The sequence below is a fragment of the Megalobrama amblycephala genome, linkage group LG7, assembly GCF_018812025.1.
Source record: "Megalobrama amblycephala isolate DHTTF-2021 linkage group LG7, ASM1881202v1, whole genome shotgun sequence".
Classification (NCBI taxonomy): domain Eukaryota; kingdom Metazoa; phylum Chordata; class Actinopteri; order Cypriniformes; family Xenocyprididae; genus Megalobrama; species Megalobrama amblycephala.
Window position 1 is genome coordinate 53,091,300 of NC_063050.1, and position 20,165 is coordinate 53,111,464.

Consider the following 20,165-nt stretch of genomic DNA (forward strand, 5'->3'; position numbering starts at 1 on the left):
TAGCAGCTGGCAACACTTATGGAGCTTCCTCATGTTTCAGTGATGCAGAACTGATCAAGTCAATTGAATTCAACTGAGAATAGCTGTTAGCAAACAAGTCACAGGGAACAAGTGGATGTTTCCTCATATGTGCTTATTTTCTTTGTCCTCCACTCTGGAAAATTATCATTACTTTTCATTTTCATTTACAGATGCTAAACTAGATTTGCATTTCCTGAAGGAGGGGGGAAAAGGCAGTGCAAGAGTAGTGTTGAAGTTTGAGTTTATTTTAAGCTCTGATTCTGTCTAAATGAAATGCTTCAGTTCAGAATTCATTTTGTAAAACTTTACTGATGAGTTTCATTAAGTTTATTGTACTTCACACAAAAGATAAAGCGTCTGTTTTCACTCCAGAAAATCACCGTAAGAACTGAATAACACACAGTACAAGAAGTGCACATTAAAGTCTTATCCATAATGTTCTCTCTCCCTTGTATTATCAACAACACACTGCAATTGTAATTAAACTAAACTATATTCGTTCTATCTCCATGCAGCATATATCATCTGGCTCTGTAGGCATCATTGTCCAACTCTGGTTCGAACTGAACACCACTACTGACAGTTTCTGACATTTTTAGTGTGTGAGATTGTCCTGTTTTGTTGTTATTTTATTATGCCAGAGCATGAGCTCTTAAAGTTACACCATGTACTTAAGAGGGGGCCAGGAGCACCAGCTCATTTGCATTTAAAGGGAGACACACAAAAACGGCACGTTTTTGCTCACCCCCAAAAAGTGGCAATTTTAACATGCTATTAAATATTATCTGTGGGGTATTTTGAGATAAAACTTCACATACACACTCTGGGGACACCAGAGACTTATTTCACATCTTGTAAATAGGGGCATAATGGGTCACCTTTAACAGGTGAGTATAGGTATTTTATTGAACAGATAAATTGCCATACAGTATGTAGCTCTCTAACAGAGTTCATTGTAAATCATTATCTATTAGCAGCAGCCATATCACCCTGTAGCCCAAGACCGGTTGCCCACTGAAGCTAAGCAGGGCTGAGCCTGGTTAGTACCTGGATGGGAGACCTCCTGGGAAAACCAGGTAGCTGCTGGAAGAGGTGTTGGTAAGACCAGCAGGGGGTTCTCACCCTGTGGTCTGTGTGGGTCCTAACGCCCCAGTATAGTGACGGGGACACTGTACTGTAACAAGCACCGTCCTTCGGATGAGACGTTAAACCGAGGTCCTGACTCTCTGTGGTCATTAAAAATCCCATGGCACTTCTCGTAAAGAGTAGGGGTGTAACCCCGGTGTCCTGGCCAAATTCCCTCCATAGGCCCTTACCAATCACGGCCTCCTAATAATCCCCATCCATTGAATTGGCTCTTTCACTCTCTCTCCTCTCCACATACAGCTGGTGTGTGGTGAGCGCACTGGCGCCGTTGTACTGTGGCTGCCGTCGCATCATCCAAGTGGATGCTGCACACTGGTGGTGGATGAGGAGAGACCCCTGATATGATTGTAAAGCGCTTTGGGTGTACAGTAGTACATATGAAAGCGCTATATAAATGCCTCATTCATTCATTCATTCATTCATTCATTATGAAGGGTCTTTTCATTATGGCTGTTGTAGCGCTGTGCTGAAATTTATTTTAAAGAAAAGTACGGTGTCTATTAATGGGTATAGCTAGGGTAACGTCTTCAGCTAGTCAGCATGAGATCCTTTCTATTTAAACTGGTTATATCTCTTTAGAGCAGTAGGATAACCATATTCATCCACACAGAGCCGAAGCACAACCAAAACAATGTTCTTCCGCAAATGCTAGAAGGCCCTAAGTTGCATAGTATACCTTTAATGTTTTCTCCGTGATATCTTTCACTTCTTAGTCGCCACCTGAAAATGTCAAGAGACCTGAGATGAAGATGATGTAGGAATGACTAACTCTGACACCACAAAATAAAATCCAGAGACCAATTCCATTTTAGCCTGAAACAAGTGTTTGAAAAGTGAGATTCGGTTGTGAGTTAGCAGATCCACACATTCCATCAGACGCTGATAAGAGAATTGTTCGCTCCAACACTCTCTCAGCAGAACTGGGGAATTACTGCAAACAATCTTGTGTTTTGCTGGATTGGCTGTTGCTCTGGAGTGTTAATCACTGTTCCTTCTGTGCCACAGAGCATCTTGCTTTAAAAGCCGAGAGAAAGGAAATGCAGCGGTAATGAATTGATGTATATGGGACTGAGGGAGAGTTTGGCCAGATTGTGGCCATCTAATGAAACAGGTGGATGTGTCAGCAAACGTCTGCAAATAAACAACTGTTTTCTAATCAGCAGGTGATACAAACTCAGCAGAAATAAAACTGCCGCCTCATGATGATGCATCTAAGTAGGAAAAGTCAGCATTTGTCACATATTTAAAAACCATCAGGGGTATAGTTTACATAGGATAAAGTATGGATGGATAGTAAATTTTACTCAAAGTGTCTAGTCTTTGTATTTGTGGTGAGGATTTTTGACTATTTGCGGCAGCAGGTAATGACAAGTGACGGTCTTTATGTGTGAATCATTGGGTCATTCATTCAGCTGATTTGCTCAAAAACACTGATTCATTCAGGAGCAAAACTAGTGACCATCTTTAAGAGTTCATCACTGCATCATTCATTCAACCGATTCATTCAAAAATACTGATTCATTAAGTTGAAATATATAGTTATATATACTATTAAGAAATGATATGTGGTTGATTTTCAGAATTTTAGCTTTTGGAGAATATGTATATGTCATTTTTCATACTGAGTTAAAGTTGAGATCTAGACTTTGATATTTTAGCAAGTCTGAGCAAAGTTTGAGAGCTCCTTTCTGACTTTTAACATTAGAGGATACTATTTTTAAGGAGAAAAACCTAAATTTTGTCTCCATTCAATGGATTTCATTACTGACCTTTATTTCATGCAAACTTCATCACCATATCGTCAGATTTACTCCTGAAAATTAAAATGCTCCTTGAAGTTTTATAGTTTTGAGTTGGCGATTCCCCTTACAGCGTTTTCTTCTGAACATCTCTGAGAGACTCCATTCCTAACATCAGCTCTTTCCCCATGACGCTGTAGAAGTCTCAGTCATTAGCGTGGCATCTTTATCAAGTGTGTTTGACGACTTAGATGAGAGACGAGAGGCCAGCTATCACAGGAAATGACTCTTAAGAGATGACTCTTTCGCAAAAGCCACATGCAAATATACCTGGATGACTCTTGTGAGGAGGAAAAATAGCTACCACTTGGGTTGGGAGACAATTAGCATAAACAAGAATGAGCGAACGTGGGTGAATTAAAATGCAAATTAGCGTTGAAGGAAATGAAAAGACGAGATTATTGTCCTCCTCACCCTAGGCTTTGCTGCATGGGATAACCACTAATCATCATTTTAAAACCGTTTATCCGTGTTTTTCCATCATTGAATAATTCACATTGATGTTTCGTTAGTATAAATGGAGTCTGAAATGAAAGTTCACAAGGGGCTTTCGTACTTTTGATCCTGCCAGCTACAAAACAAAATATAAACTGCTTTTTTCCAACCACACATATAATAAAGAGTTTAAAATTAAACATTTAATCTCTATAAACACATTAAAACTGACTGCATTTACATTATTCCTAATCAAACTGACAGCTAAACCATTTTGAAAGAGGAGATGCCTTATTTAGAAGAAAAATTGATAAGACTTTGCTTCTGATTTGTTTTGTTGAGTAAAGTTAGCAAGATGACAAGAGCTTGTCTGACATGTTTAGATGTAACATGCCAATTATGTGCCAGGGTGTCTACTGAGTTGTCTACTAAGTAAATATAGTAACAAGACAACTTGCTTTTGTTGTTCACCATTCTGGTCTACGAGAGGCCAACCTGATCACCCGGAAACGAACAAGAAGTTCAAGACTAAGGAAAACTTCAAGAATCTTTTCCAGTGGTATTTAAGATTTTCATTATGTCTTGGTTTTTGGTCTTCTGAAGTTAAACTTTTGATCCTTAATTTTATAAACCTGTCCCTTAATTTGCACGGGTCGCTGATATTTGCTTTGCTAAGTGCACAGGAGACTGGTTCACTGTGAATTTGCATATGCTGCAGAAATAAGGTCAGTGTTTTCTCTAGGAACTGGGCTTCTGTCCAGACGACTCTGCCTCTAGCTACCTGAGCAAAGGTCAGATTAGCAAGTTATACAGGCAGAATGATACCGGAGCACAAATGGAATATACGCATTATTTTACATTTTGTACACTATGGAATTGAAATTTGCCACCACTGCTGTAGTACAGTTATCTAAAAGTCAATTGAAAAGACTTTATACATTTTTGTAAATTAACAATAAAATGAAACATAATCACTTGTCATGCTTTAAGACCCTTTCACACTGAATGCAATATTCAGCATGATGACGCTCTTGAATCGAAACAATAGTCACACCGGGGGTGAACATTCGCAACGCTAAAAAGCGAGGATTTTATTTTTCACCCAGTGTGTCGTTTTTTTTCCCCTGTCGCTCTGAGATGAAACGGGCCGTCCAATTAGAGTTGCGCCTTAGATCGCATGGCCAGAGCAGCTACTGTTGCACAGAAGGGCGAGAATGGTGGCGCTGTTTCGAAAACTAGTGTAAACAAACACCAAAGAAAAGTATCCAGGAGGAGATTATCATTGATTTCTGAGAACAGATTTATTCTCACTTGTTCTTTATACAGAATATCATTTTCCACTGCATTATGTGATCACTGTCCGTTTTCTTCCATGTGTGCATTATGATTATGAGAGAGCATTTTAAATCTGTCAAGTCATCATGTAATATATCTGCTCTTCCGTTTATCTAAAATGAGAGAATCATTTTTTCTACAGATAAAATATGAATGCAAATAGACATATGATTATGAGGGTATGTTTTCTGTGTGTTTTTTATGCAGCTCATGGTATTTTTATAACAATAAAGGATGTTTATGACAAATGAAAAGCAGATTTAGCGTTCAATCCATTATAAAACATACAAGAATGCATGTCTGTCCATTATTGGATCAAAATCCACTTTAGATCATATCAGAAGTTATTACAATAACTAGATGATGGTTTAAAGTGCATTTTATGCAGAGACATTAATAATCATATCAATTTCGAAATGTAGCTTGATGCTAATTATACCTCTAATTATATTTTATGATGTATTCTTGTAAGCATTATAGATGGCTTGTGTTTCTAATGTAGTACCAAACTTTATTCATCTTAATTTAACGCTGTATATTATGCAGCGGACGATGATAGTCAAAAACGCATTTTACCACCACAAAAGACCAATGCATAAACATTATGGGAAGCGCTCTAACCAGACGGGATTTAAACTTTGTCAGCTGAAGACCCAAGTTTGGTTTGAATATGAAAAATGCACCAAGCGCAATGTTCTCTCGCCATTCCTGATTCATTTGTAAATTGTGCAAGCTTATTTTGTCCAGATCGAAAGATCTGAAGAAACCCATACATTTACCTGCCCATAGACCCTCCCCTTTTCCATAATTTTCACCCTGCTTACGATGCTTCTCCATCCTTTTATGATTTCCTTTGAGGTGCTTGATTGATTTGTCATATAAAAACTTTTTTTCTCAAATTAAACAACCAGTTTAATTAAGCGTTGTCATGGGCCTACAGAGTCCCTAAAGGGACATGGTGATGGAAAAAATATGAAATGGGAGGAAAAATGATATGATGTTCTCTGACAAATGTTTTGCGTTCTCCCGAGAAACCTTTTGTTCACTCCCAAAACATTCAAGTTTTTTGTGAGCAAACGCAAACGTTTTGAAATAAATTGTTTTCCTCCCATCTCATACTTTTTCCAACACCATGTCCCTTTAGGGCAGGGGTGTCCAAACTCGGTCCTGGAGGGCCACTGTCATGCAGAGTTTAGCTCCAACTTGCCCTCAACACACCTGCCTGGATGTTTTTAGTATGCCTAGAAAGACTTTGATTAGCTGGTTCAGGTGTGTTTAATTGGGGTTGGAGCTGAACTCTACAGGACAGTGGCCCTCCAAAGGCAGGATTGGATACCCTTGCTTTAGGGGATCCTTATTGGCCAATGCAAAACCTTGCAAATTTGCTTCAATTTTCAGTGTACTAAAAGTTACCATGAGCAAAAGTGCAACTTCGTCTGTAAGAGTTCTCTGCTGCCATATTAATCCAGTGACAACTGAATACCGAATCTACAATCGCTTTATACAGCGCCACATGCTTTATGGCAGGCATAAATGCAGCATCTGTTATTCAGATCAAATTTGTATGGGTGAAAAGTAAACATGGTCTTATCAACTTAAAAATGACATCCTGCTAAACACCTAGGATCCCATATTATGATAAACAAACTCAGGGTAGCCATATCACCCACTGTGCAATCCTTAGCATAAGCTCTTCCTGATGTGGCTGACAGTTCAAAGCGCACGATTCACTTTGGGACGAAGATAGTATTCCTCAGAGGAATGTCAATCTTTCTTTGGGCTGGTGCATGTTTTGTTATGCGGCCCAGTGCATGATAGGGAAGCCATGACACTATCTGGCTCCATATATGATTAAGGGATTGAGACACCTACAGGGAGAAGGTGTCATTCCTCAACTGTGACAAGACAAAGACTGACAGTTGGTTTTATGACAAATACATGGGCTGTTCTCTCTCTGTTTGCCCTGTCCCATTATTTCTGCCCTGCACTTTCTCTCTTTTCTCCTTATCTCATTCTCTGTCCTCCTCTCCCATCTTGCTGTGCATGCATTCAGTCAATCACGGATGAAAATAATCGCTTGGCACTAAATTGATTGACACGGTGTGATGGTGGAAACTCAACGAACCGACTTGAGGTGACAGAAGCCACTAGGGAGCTATGAAGCATGATGCTCCAAATTATTGACATTTTGTTTCACAATGTTTTGGTGGAATTTATTAGGAGATATTTTAGAAGTCATCTTCAACAATAGCTATAACTCAATATTGTAAGCATATGGCTCAGCACAGCAGACCTAACTAGGGTTAAATGTTGGACCAACGTGCTGGGCAGTTTTATTTAACCCATGTATTTAAAAATTACTACATGGCTGGCTTAAAATGAACCCAAAATAGGTTGGGAATTAAAAATCAGACACTTAATTACTAGAGGCAACAATAATAATCAAAAGGTGAACATTTATTATAAGCAATTTAATACATGTTTATTGTTTAATTATTCATTAAACTTATTAATAATAATGTTAATTTCCAACATACTTTGGGGTCATTTTAAGCAAGCAGTACAGTGATGTTTTCAAACATTTAACCCAACTGCTGGGTTAAAACAACCCAATTGCTGGGTTTGTCCATTTTTCTAGTACATAGTTATTACCAAGTTATTGCAATTACTATAAAAGTATAGAGTATGTACCTGGGGAACAGGACTGTAAAATAAAGTGCTACACTCTAAAAAATGCTGGGTTAAAAACAACCTAAGTTGGGTTGAAAATGGACAAACCCAGCAAGTGGGTTGTTTAACCCAGTGGTTGGGTTAAATGTTTGCCCAACCTGCTGGGTAGTTTTATTTAACTCAACAATTGTTTAAAAAAATACTGTATTGCTCGCTTAAAATGAACCCCAAAGTATGTTGGAAATGAACATTTATTAATAATTTAATGAATAATAATGAAATAATACACATTTATTAAATTGCTTATTAATAAATGTACACATTTTGATTATTATTGTAGCCTCTAGTAATTATGTGTCTGATTTTTAATTTCAAACCTATTTTGGGTTCATTTTAAGCCAGCCATATAGTAATTTTTAAACAATAGTTGGGTTAAATAAAAATGCCCTGCAAATTGGGCAAACATTTAACCCAACCGCTGGGTTAAAACAACCCAATCGCTGGGTTTGTCCAATTTCAACCCAACTTGGGTTGTTTTTAACCAAGCATTTTAGAGTGTAGATTTTTATGGAAGATGTGAGTGATACTTGCCCATGCAAACTCATTGGCGTTATGTTAGGGTGTTGCTAGGCAGTTGCAAGTATGTTCTGGATGGTTGCTACATCATTTTGAGGTCGCTAAAACATTCTTGATTGTTGCTAGCGTGTTCTGAGGTTGTTTCTAGGTTGTTTCTGAGGAGTTCTGGATATTGTTTGGATATTTTTAGACCGTAGTTTGTTCTGGATTTTTCTCTAGAACATTCATATGGTGTTGGTGGAATATTTTTGATTGTTGTGAAGCTGATGCTGGGGTGTTTTGGATGACTTTCCACAAACTGCATGATTTGAGGTATCATTCATGTCTAGCACATACAGAATAGGGATATTATGTAAAAGTTTAACCTTTAGTGTTGGGTTTGATTAAATTACTACTAATATTATCAATGGTAATAGTGACACTTGCCTTAGCACACACCACCAACAGTGGTAACAATATTTGCAGAAATATCTCATGCTGTTACCATTGAATATCCTTTCGCACAGATGCACTACAGGTGGTAATTCTTTAAATAATCACTGTTGATCTATGTGTAATGGCTAGATTGTGCTAAATGGATTCCAGCCCAGATCTCTCTGTGAGCTGATGGACTTCTGCAGAACTGCACGGTAAGGGTTATATTAAGGCTTTTGCAGGGAAGCCAAAATCGTTAGAGAGATTGGCAGATGGTGAAGACAGCCTTTCCAAACATACCCTTAAACCTTTCTCAAGCCCTTCAGCAAACCAAATCAAGACTCTGATCGATTTACTCTGGTCAATTACAAGCAATTAGCAAGACTGCGCCGCTGTCTTTCATATCCACTTAGGTGGCGAAGTAGAAACAAAGGGTAATCCTGGTTTACTAATGTTGAAGCTACAAATCAAATGTTCAAAGCAGCAAACCTGTCAATCTTGTTGCCTGAAAAGCTCATCATTATACATTGGAAGGCTTTCAAGTATATGTCAGGCATTTGAGGAGGAAAAGGCACAGCTTGAATCCCCCATTTGCTGTGGTGCACTGATTTGACGGTTATCCTTTCTTCTGTTTAATGGTCTTGACACTGAGCCGAAGCATCGCGACCAACGCCTGGGGCAGAGAGTTGCATTTCCTGACACAAACCGGATACACACGTAGCAAATGCAATCGGGCAGTCCACTTCTAATCGATCGCTATAGCTGCACACCTGACATATCTCTGTTGTCTGTGGGGAAGTGCATGCCACCTTCCTCTAAAAGAGGGTGACGAATAGAGAGAAAGAATTAGAGAACAAAATAAAACCTGTCAGTCGTGTCGTAGCTTTCAAGTGCAAAGCAAAGCGTGGTGGTGATACAGTTGGCATGTAATAACCAGCTGTTTCCTTCACAAGCAATGATTTCTAGGAAGTTGCTGTTCATTGAGTGTTAGTTCACGTCATCCTCCATAGTTAGAATGCTAACTGCAAATAATAAAATGCAATGTACCGGCTCTTTGTCAGTGCTCACAGGACGTTTCAGTAATGTATACCTCTCTTAGCGCTGCAACTTGACCTCAAAGTAAGGAAACATCTTGACAGTAAATAAGAGTTCGACACCAGTAATCAGAGATTCACAGGGTGGCTCAGGTCACCCCAAGCTGTACATTTTCTACCAGGAGACAGCTTGCTTTAATGTACCACTTCTGCCATTTATGCTCTTCAGTATCACAACTACAGCACTACCCAGCTTTTTTGTCTTGTAATACTAAATGATTCACCAGTGAAACATATATTCTAACTGAGAATATATTACTTTGTGCAACATACAGTTAGTTAGACAGTTTCTATTGACTCTTTCTGCAAGTTACATCGTTACGACAGTAGGTAGTGACAAGTGACGGTCTTGCAGAGTTAGTTCACCCAAAAATGACAATTCTGTCATTAATTACTCACCATCATGTCATTCCACACCCATAAGACCTTTGTTCATCTTCAGAACACAAATTAAGATATTTTTGATGAAATCCGAGAGGTATATGAGTATTGGCCAAAGCTGCACACGTGAGAAGCATGCATGTGATGCTGACGCAGGAGCCGGTCAACAAGTCAGACGTAGAAGCTGGAAGTGCTAGACATAAACAACATATGCGAATGATACAGAAGAGAAGAAATTGTTGAATAAACTCATTATTTTTGTTTTGTTTTTGTGCACAAAAAAGTATTCTCGTCGCTTCATAAAATTAAGGTTGAACCACTGCAGTCATGTCGACAGTTTTAACAATGTCTTTAGTAATTTTCTGGATTTTGAAAGTGTTGATTATATTGCTGTCTATGGACAAGTCATTTACCTCTTGGATTTCATCAAAAATATCTTAATCTTGTTCCGAAGATGAACGAAGGTCTTACGGGTATGGAAGGAAATGAGGGTGAGTAATTAATGACAAAATTTTCATTTTTGGGTGAACCCTTTAAGAGGAAGTCATTGAAGCGAGACATTATACTGATTCCCTCAAAAACAACAAATTCAATCAGGAACAAAATGTGACTGTCTTTAAAAGATTCATTGAACTGATTTGTTCAAAAACACTTTATTTTTAAGAACAAAGTCATTGCATGAGTCATGAAATCATTCATTCAATTGATTCATTCACAAACGCTAATTCAGTTAGAAACTAAACAAGTCTTTATGCGTGAGTCATTGAATCATTCATTTAATAGATGTATTCCAAAAGCAGTGTATTTATATTTCTATTTATATCTTAAATTAATATAATGGGTACCGTATATTATTTAACGTAAATATATATGTTAGCTTGCTTATTTTTGTTTGCTTGCCTGTTGGTTTTTAACATGTTTTATTAATCACGACTTAATATTTTATTTATACTGCAACATAAGGACGGAAGTCTAACTCTTGCTGTTTTATTGTGACAACCAAATCAAAGATATACAGACGGCTCATTAAAGTTGAGCATTTACCTCAGCAGAACCTTCAAAACTTTGTTTAGGAAGCTAATTTTACATTTTAAAAATGTAGACTGTTTTTATATCAAAATGAAAATAAATTTTCTCGGTAAGTAAGAAATATATGTATGCTATGTTTTTTGTTTTTTTTTCTGAGATAAGGCTAAAAGTTCATTTTGGACCTTATAGGTTCCTACTTCCCACTATAAAATTTTTGATTGGAAGCTTGTCCCATTCAAGTGCTTTGTTGTAGTAAAGAATTGGTTACACCAGGTTTATTCTTGCCTATTTCTTAGGGATATCTTATTAAAGCCAAAATCATATTCAGCTTCCTATTCGTTGACAACCATATAAACATTTACAGCAGTATCTAGATAGTCATAGTTGTTGACATTTCTGGAATTTCAGTCAAATACAGGCTATTGCTGTTTATAAAACATACAATACACTTCAAATGATTATTAATATATGTAAATATGCACTACTTTAACGACAAAAAAAAAAAAAAGTAATCTAGCTATTGTGGAAAAAACTAATAAAGAACACCAGTCACATTAGCAATCGTTCTCCTCTCCGCCATATTTAAAAGTTATAGCCTGCCCAGCTCAGGAACTTGGGTATCAAAATTATTCCCGAGCTTCCCAGTGGTATATGACTTGAGAGAGAGCGCTCATGTCCAATTTTTAACAAGGAAACTCGTATTTACTATAATTTCAACTGCACGTGAAGGCAGCATAAGTATCTCCTCATGTAAACCAGCCACCACTGGACATTAACACAGTTTGTTTATAACAAACACTTAATGGAGACAGTACGTTACAGTGCCTGGAAAGAACTTGGCACTGACAAAGGCCAAAGCCGTTTGCATCAGCAAGTAATCGGCGCTCACTCTTATAAGCAAACTGGAGCAACAGTAATTGTTAGCTTAGTGGACAGCTTTTCCTCTCTCTCTTCCCTCAGTGGAGTCTGCCCAGACAAGATAAGTGGGAGTCTCGTAATTGTAAAAAGTCCTCATCTCTCCAAGTCTTTAATAATGGGCTTGTGAAAGCCTTTGCTCATTAAGCAACCCTTGTTTCTCTCTCTCTCCCTCTCTCTCTTTATAGCAACAGGGGGATGCTTATGTAAAAAGTATCGTCAGAGCCAAATGCCATTCCATAGACAAAAAAAAAAAGAAAAAAGAAGCAAATTTATCTTTTGTCTATAAAAAAAAAGGAATTTAGAACAATGGCATATGCAAATTATTGATTAGAGTCTGGTCTTAATTCCGTAATTATTCTGGTTAATCATAAAAATCCAAAAATAGTCATTTAATTATTTATGATAGAAATGTAAGGCTTGAAAATAATTGAAGTTTTTCTGTACTAAATTGTAGTTTGCTGTCCCCTTCCTCTTTTCAAACTGAAGAAGAGCAATCTGTCAAGCATGTAAAAAATGAAAGGATTTAGAATGAAAATAAGGCGTAATCTCTCATCACAGTCTTCTGGGTTAAAAATAAATGTGTTTTAGTACTGCTCAGCATGTCTTTTCTTTAGAGGGTGTTTTAAGGGTTTAAAAATATTAATTCTGTCATCATGTCATTCTGAACCTAATTTTCTTTTTTATTTCCTTCAGAAAAGGAGATGCACATTCAGGCTGTTCCATAGAATTAACACATATTGTGACCGTCAAGCTTCAAAAAGGACAAAAGATGTGGTTGGTGGGTCTCCCTCAGTAGAAATCGCGTTCCGGGGGAGGAGAAATGGTCGATGCGACCGCAAAAGGCACTTTCACTTTCGCGATCAAAAGGGCAGGGGCTCAAGCCACAGCAACTACTTAAATTTATCCACTAACCATTTAGAAACGTCTAGATGCATTCTAAAAGTTGTAACTTCTTCCCGAGTCTCGTTTTGTTTTGAACAATGTAAGGTTGAATACCGTTTCTGACAATCGTCATTTTGGATATGTGAGATTCTCCAGCTTTGTTGTTGTTGTTGAGCAACCAAAGTGCGAGCTGTTAAAGCTCCGCCCTCTTTTGGAAAGCGGCCCGGGAGCAGCAGCTTATTTGCATTTAAAAGGGATATACAAATTGTCACGTTATGGCACAGAGACAAACAGGTAAGATCCAAATGCAGCTTTAATGGGGTAATCCAAAACGTAATCCACAAACAGGCAAGGGTCAAAATCCACAGAGCAGTCCAAACAGAAAACAAACAGAAGCCGGTGACATAAAGTGAAACCACGATAACAAAAGCAGAAACAAACAGGGTATAAATAGACAGACACAAATGATCAAACACAAAACAGATGGGTACAATGAGCAGGTAATGAGTCCGGGAAGTGTGTTATGGGAATTGTAGTTCAAAAGTGTGGTGAGAAGTAGTCCGTGTTGGAGTGCCCTCTGGTTGCTAACTAGGGCACTCCAACTGGTGATCATGACACAAATGCCATGTTTTTGCTCACACCCAAATACGGGCAAATTTGACAAGCTATAATAAATGATCTGTGGGGTATTTTAAGATGAAACTTCACACATCTTGTAAAAGATGCATTATAGGTCCCCTTTAAGACACACTCACACAAAAAAAGAAAAAAATAATTTATTGCTGTATTTTTGCATATAGAGAATTGTGTTAAAGGATTAGTCGACTTTTAAATAAACTTTTTCTGATAATTTACTCACCCCTGTGTCATCCAAGATGTTCATGTCTTTCTTTCATCAGTCAAAAAGAAATTAAGGTTTTTGATGAAAACATTCCAGGATTTTTCTCCTTATAGTGGACTTCAATGGCCTCCAGATGGCTTATGGTCAAAATGACAGTTTCAGTGCACCTTCAAAGTGCTTTAAACAATACCAGACGAGGAATAAGGGTCTTATCTAGTGAAACGATCGGTCATTTTCGAAAAAAAATACAACTGTATATGCTTTATGAGAACAAATTTCGCCTTGAACGTACTTCCGGTTTCCGCATTCTTCACAGCGCTTGCACTGTATGTCCTACGCCTTCCCTATTCTACTTACGGAACGAACGCGGCGCCAGTTTAATTTTTTTCCGTAAGTAGAATAGGGAAGGTGTAGGACATACAGCGTAAGCTTTTTGAAGAATGTGGAAGTACGTTCAAGCCGATATTTTGTGTTTGTAAAGCATATACAGTTTCGAAAATGATCGATCGTTTCGCTAGATAAGACCCTTATTCCTCGTCTGGTATCGTTTAAAGCCCTTTGAAGCTGCACTGAAACTGTAATTTTGACCTTCAACCATCTGGAGGCCACTGAAGTCCACTATAAGGAGAATAATCCTGGAATGTTTTCATCAAAAACCTTAATTTCTTTTTGACTGATGAAAGAAAGACATGAACATCTTGGATGACATGAGGGTGAGTAAATTATCAGGAAAGGTTTATTTAAAAGTCGACTAATCCTTTAAAGTACAGCAACTACGCAGATCTATAATAAAGTTGCATGAAGGATCTCCAAGTGTAGGATGAAAAAAAAAGAAAAGAAAAAAAACAGATGTGAGAACGCTAAAGGAAATGATTTATGTGGTGCCATAAGCCATTTTCTGTTTGGCCTAATCCTTCCTGGTTGGAATTTGAAGTTGTCACAAGTCAAAGAGGCTTTGAATACTAAACGCATGGATTACGGCAGGAAGTATGAAAAAGGTTGGAATACATATACTACGTAATTCATGTTATACGGCAAGCAAGGCTTTCATCAAGCCTGATGACAGCTACAGCCCCGCAGAGTTCTTCCTTTTTCCCCCTAAGAATACATGCTTCATTTCTTACTTTTCTCTTTTCTACTTGATGTCCATGCACTTCCTCCAATTATCTCGCTCTCTCTTCCCCTTCTCTTTATGTAGCTCTCTTAACCTCGTTCTCAAACCGCACAGGATTGTTACTCTAAAGTAAGAAAGAGAGGTCAAAGCCGCTTCCGCTAGCCAAGATGCACTTGCACGGGCTCGAGCATCAATCCCTGGCAAACTAGATTAAAGGCATAACTCATCATTCCTGCTGGCAGGCATATGGACTGAAGAGCCTAGCCTTCGGATGCACTGCCATCATTTCTCAATCCCGTTGAAGAGAATGACCCACTCTCATTTTTCCTCGTCTCGGTTTCTTTGAACTGCACGGTCTCGCAAGGAAACGTCGTACCAATGGCGTTTTCTCATGCACTGAAGCCTTGTTGTAGAAGATTCCGTAAATCCGTGGTTATCATCCGATGTCACATTTCATGAGATTTGCTTGTATTATTCATGAGAAAACATCTGGGTTTTATGTAAATATTAATGTTGCTGTCAATTTATGCGCCTGTAAACTTTTATTTATTTATTTATTTATTATTTTATGACCGTTGTCACATTATATCACTTTATGTTGCTTTCTGTTTGTACGCATGTTGCATTATATATGTTGGCATGGTAGCATACAGAGTAAACTGTGTTTTTTTAATGCATGAATGTCATTGCAGGTATAATAGAACAGAATAACAAACAAAGTGTCCTTTATTTGAAATAAAGATGCACACGTTTCAATATATATATATATTTCTAAAGTCAGACATTCAGATATTAAGTGTGATATGTTTTTGCATCCTGCATGCATGTTGCATTATGTATCATTATGTAATGTGAGCATACAAAGTAAACCACAAACTTAGAATGTAACTTTTGCATAAAATTGGAATATTGCATAAAACATTTGCAAAGAAGCACCGTTTCCATCCCATGTGAAAACAAAATCCTCACTTCCTGGGAAATTGCACAAAATATCTGTATAAAAATGGAAGTTGCTGCAGTCGGGGAAGAAACTGTTACTTTTTTTCAAATATCATACATGACTTTGCACCTCAGAGAGGCAGACAAAACACAATAAACGTTCGGATGCCTGGTGTTTGGGAACGCAATATGAGAACAGCAACCAAAGAAACTAGCGTAATCCAGAGTGTGATTAATAAATGTCTGGTCAGTTTTAATAATCCTCTGTGTCCTTCAAGCACATACTACGAACCGAAAGTCTGAGGCTTTATGAAATCTTCCGAACTGACTGAGAGATGGGAAAATGTCGCAACGTTTTTATCTTGAGGCCTGGCTGGCATGTCTAATCACAGATGGCTGCCAGAGTCCCTTTCTGTGTTTTTCTGCACAGACTGGTCACCAGTGGTGTAGTATCCGCCGCTCTCTGTGTTTGGGCGTTGAAAGGCATGCGGTAGGTGTTCGGCTCAATACGAGGAGATGATGGGAACAGGATAAGAGCCATCTTTCAAATATGTTGGATGTTTTCCGGGGGAGTAGCAGAAAGAGGGAGTGGGAAAAAATGTCAAAATGCCTTTGTTGCCTGGTGAAACTGCACTGTAAGGAAGTGATATGAGAAGTTGTGGTTTTCATTTTGTAATATTTACTGCAATATTTAAGTTCTGGAAAGTATTTATTTAGAAACTCTTCTTGGTCAGGTTTGCAAATGATGTGGTAGGGGAAACAAAGGGAAGCAGGCTACTTATTCTTGTATTTGGGACTGTCTAGTTATGAAACATTTTAAGCTAATTACACAATTAATTAATCACATATCAGAATTAAGTGAGATATTTGAACAGTTTTCAGGTTTTTGGTCACTAAAATATTTATGTATGTATGTATTCATTTATTTATTTATTTAACTATGTGAATTGAAAAGTTAGACCCTTGTGGTAAGATGACCCTTTAATAATTTGGATTTTAACCAGTAAGATGATTTTTCTGGAGTTTTTATTTTATTTTATTTTATTTTATTTTATTTTGTTTTGTTTTGTTTTGTTTTGTTTTGTTTTGTTTTGTTTTTTATTTTATTTTATTTTATTTTATTTTATTTTATTTTATTTTATTTTATTTTATTTTATTTTATTTTATTTTATTTTATTTTATTTTATTTTATTTTATTTTATTTTATTTTATTTTATTAGTTTAGTTTAGTTTAGTTTAGTTTTTACCCTTGTGGTATGATGACCCATATTAATTTGGATTTTTAACCAGATGATGCTTCTGGTTATTTGTTTGTTTATTTATTTGTTTATTACAATTTATATAGTTATAATAATAATAATAATAATAATAATAATAATAATAATATGTAAAATTACAATTAATAATGCATTATTGTAATAATAATAATTTTCCTAATTAGACGTACATGTTAGTCATGTTAGTCACATGCAGCCGGAATTCATAGTTTATTAATACAAAAATATATGTATAATTATAATTTATATAATTATATAATAGCCTATGTATAATTTGTATAATTATACAGTATAGTGTAATCCAAATGATTCTGATGTTTGATTTGCTTGACATCATTCAGTAACTAAACTGTCAAAAAAAAAAAAAAAAAATATATATATATATATATATATATATATATATATATATATATATATATATATAAAATCAAATGTATTTTAAATATTCTGAAAAATTAGTTATTCATCCCAGGTAGAGTGCGTGTGTGCGTGTGTGTGTCTGTGTTTTGAAATTGGGTGCTTTTGAACTGAATTAGCTGAATTGAAATGTTTTCATTTATTTCTCTGTATGATGCATTATCATCCAGTACATGCTACACTTTAAACACTTTTGTTCTTCTACTGTGAAATGGTGTAGAAAAATGCAGAAGTATGCGAAAAAGGATGCACCTTTGAGTATTGTTAACTTTTTTTTTTTTATTAAAGCATAATATTAATATTAAAATGCACTGGGCCTTTGAGGCTCAGCTCAAGCACTATAGGGAGTCTTTGAGTTTTGCGTTAAAAGATACTTAATTATTCTGTGTGCATCAAAGTTCTATATTTATGTCACAACAAAGTGCGGTTGTGTTTTATGCTTATTGTCCAGGGCCCACCAAACACCCAAAGTGTCTTAAAGACGTCTAAACTCTGCCAGTCGAGTGTGAAGGATGACTTCCTGGTTGGAGACCCACTCAGCGAGGTTAACCGAGCTCAGTTGCAGCCTGCTGTTTTAACGGTTTCATCAGTCGTGTCAAAGCTTGGGCAGGGATCAGAGAGACGGATCAGACCCGAGCGCCGCCTGAGTCACATCTCTTCAAAAAGGCCTCGTCTTTCTTTCTTTCCTGCCGTATATACACACACACACACACACATTGTGCAGGCATTAGATCTCTAGGACAATTTGGGTTCCTTTTTATACGTGTGGGTGTGTTTAAGTCGAGTCGTGTGGGTGTTTAGAGCAGCTAATGAGGGCACATAACGAGGACATTTTGCTTGGTGAGAAGGGCGCAAAAGATTTTCAGATAAGAAGAGTGGGTTACTATGCCTGCTCATGGTCGGCCGGCTTCTCTTTTGCGCTCTTGTCGCAGGTGGGTGTGCTGTCATGTGGCTTTTGAAGTCCTCTGTGTGGTCACGGATCAAATATGGCAACGACAATTACCACATAATGATAAATGATGTCCGTGAGCATCTGAAAGCTCAAAAAGTCTAAAAAAACCAAAGGCACCAGAGCATAAAAGACACTGTGCGCTGGTGGTGGTGGGTTTAGATAATCTGTGAAAATGACACACTTTTAGCTGTGCGCTGTTCCTGTCTTCTGCTTGATGATTGGTTAGTTTTTGTTATTTTTTATGTGATGGATTAGTATCTAGACATTCTACAGAGAAAAAAAAAACAACTTTTTATTTATTTATTTTTTATTTAGGTAGTTATAGACCCTTTTTTCCACTTCACTTTCATATGATGGTGCTAGTCACCTTCCAAATGTTTGGGTCAGTAAGATTTTTTACTCTTTATAATTTTACAAAAGTTTTTTACTTTAAATAAATGCTGTTCTTTTGAACTTTCCTCCTGACAAAAAAAAATAAATATATATATATCACAATATGAATATTAGATATATTAGGATGATTTATGAAGGATCATGTGACACTGAAGACTGAGGTAATGATGCTAACCTATCTATCTATCTATCTATCTATCTATCTATCTATCTATCTATCTATCTATCTATCTATCTATCTATCTATCTATCTATTCATCCATCCATCATCTGTCTGTCTGTCCATCCGTCTGTCCATCCGTCCGTCCGTCTTCTATCTATCTGTCCATCCGTCCATCCATCCGTCCTCTATCTATCTATCTATCTATCTATCTATCTATCTATCTATCTATCTATCTATCTATCTATCTATCTATCCATCCATTTATCCATCCATCATCTGTCTGTCTGTCCATCCGTCCGTCCGTCCATCATCTGTCCTTCCGTCCTTCCTCTATCTATCTGTCCGTCTGTCCTCTATCTGTCCTTCCGTCCTCTATCTATCCGTCCATCATCTGTCTATCTGTCCGTCCATCCTCTATCTGTCCTTCCGTCCTTCCTCTATCAATCTGTCTGTCCGTCCTCTATCTATCTATCTGTCCGTTCGTCCGTCCTCTATCTATCCATCCGTCCTCTATTAATCCGTCCGTCCATCCTCTATCTATATGTTCCGTTCCGTCTATCTATCTATCTATCTATCTATCTATCTATCTATCTATCTATCTATCTATCTATCTATCTATCTATCTATCTATCTATCATCTGTCTGTCTGTCTGTCCATCCGTCTGTCCATCCATCCGTCCGTCTTCTATATATCTGTCCGTCCGTCAATCCATCCGTCCTCTATCTATCTATCTATCTATCTATCTATCTATCTATCTATCTATCTATCTATCTATCTGTCTGTCTGTCTGTCCATCATCTATCTATCCATCCATCCATCCATCCATCCATCCATCATCTGTCTGTCTGTCCATCCGTCCGTCCGTCCATCATCTGTCCTTCCGTCCTTCCTCTATCTATCTGTCCGTCTGTCCTCTATCTGTCCTTCCGTCCTCTATCTATCCGTCCATCATCTGTCTATCTGTCCGTCCATCCTCTATCTGTCCTTCCGTCCTTCCTCTATCAATCTGTCTGTCCGTCCTCTATCTATCTATCTGTCCGTTCGTCCGTCCTCTATCTATCCATCCGTCCTCTATTAATCCGTCCGTCCATCCTCTATCTATATGTTCCGTTCCGTCTATCTATCTATCTATCTATCTATCTATCTATCTATCTATCTATCTATCTATCTATCTATCTATCATCTGTCTGTCTGTCTGTCCATCCGTCTGTCCATCCATCCGTCCGTCTTCTATATATCTGTCCGTCCGTCAATCCATCCGTCCTCTATCTATCTATCTATCTATCTATCTATCTATCTATCTATCTATCTATCTATCTATCTATCTATCTATCTATCTATCTATCTATCTATCTGTCTGTCTGTCTG

At 37.3% G+C, this 20,165-nt stretch overlaps 1 pseudogene; it reads left to right on the forward strand.

The window, feature by feature from the left end:
• Nucleotides 1-993: 993 nt before the first annotated feature.
• LOC125273193 lies at nucleotides 994-1,110 on the forward strand (annotated as a pseudogene).
• Nucleotides 1,111-20,165: the final 19,055 nt, after the last annotated feature.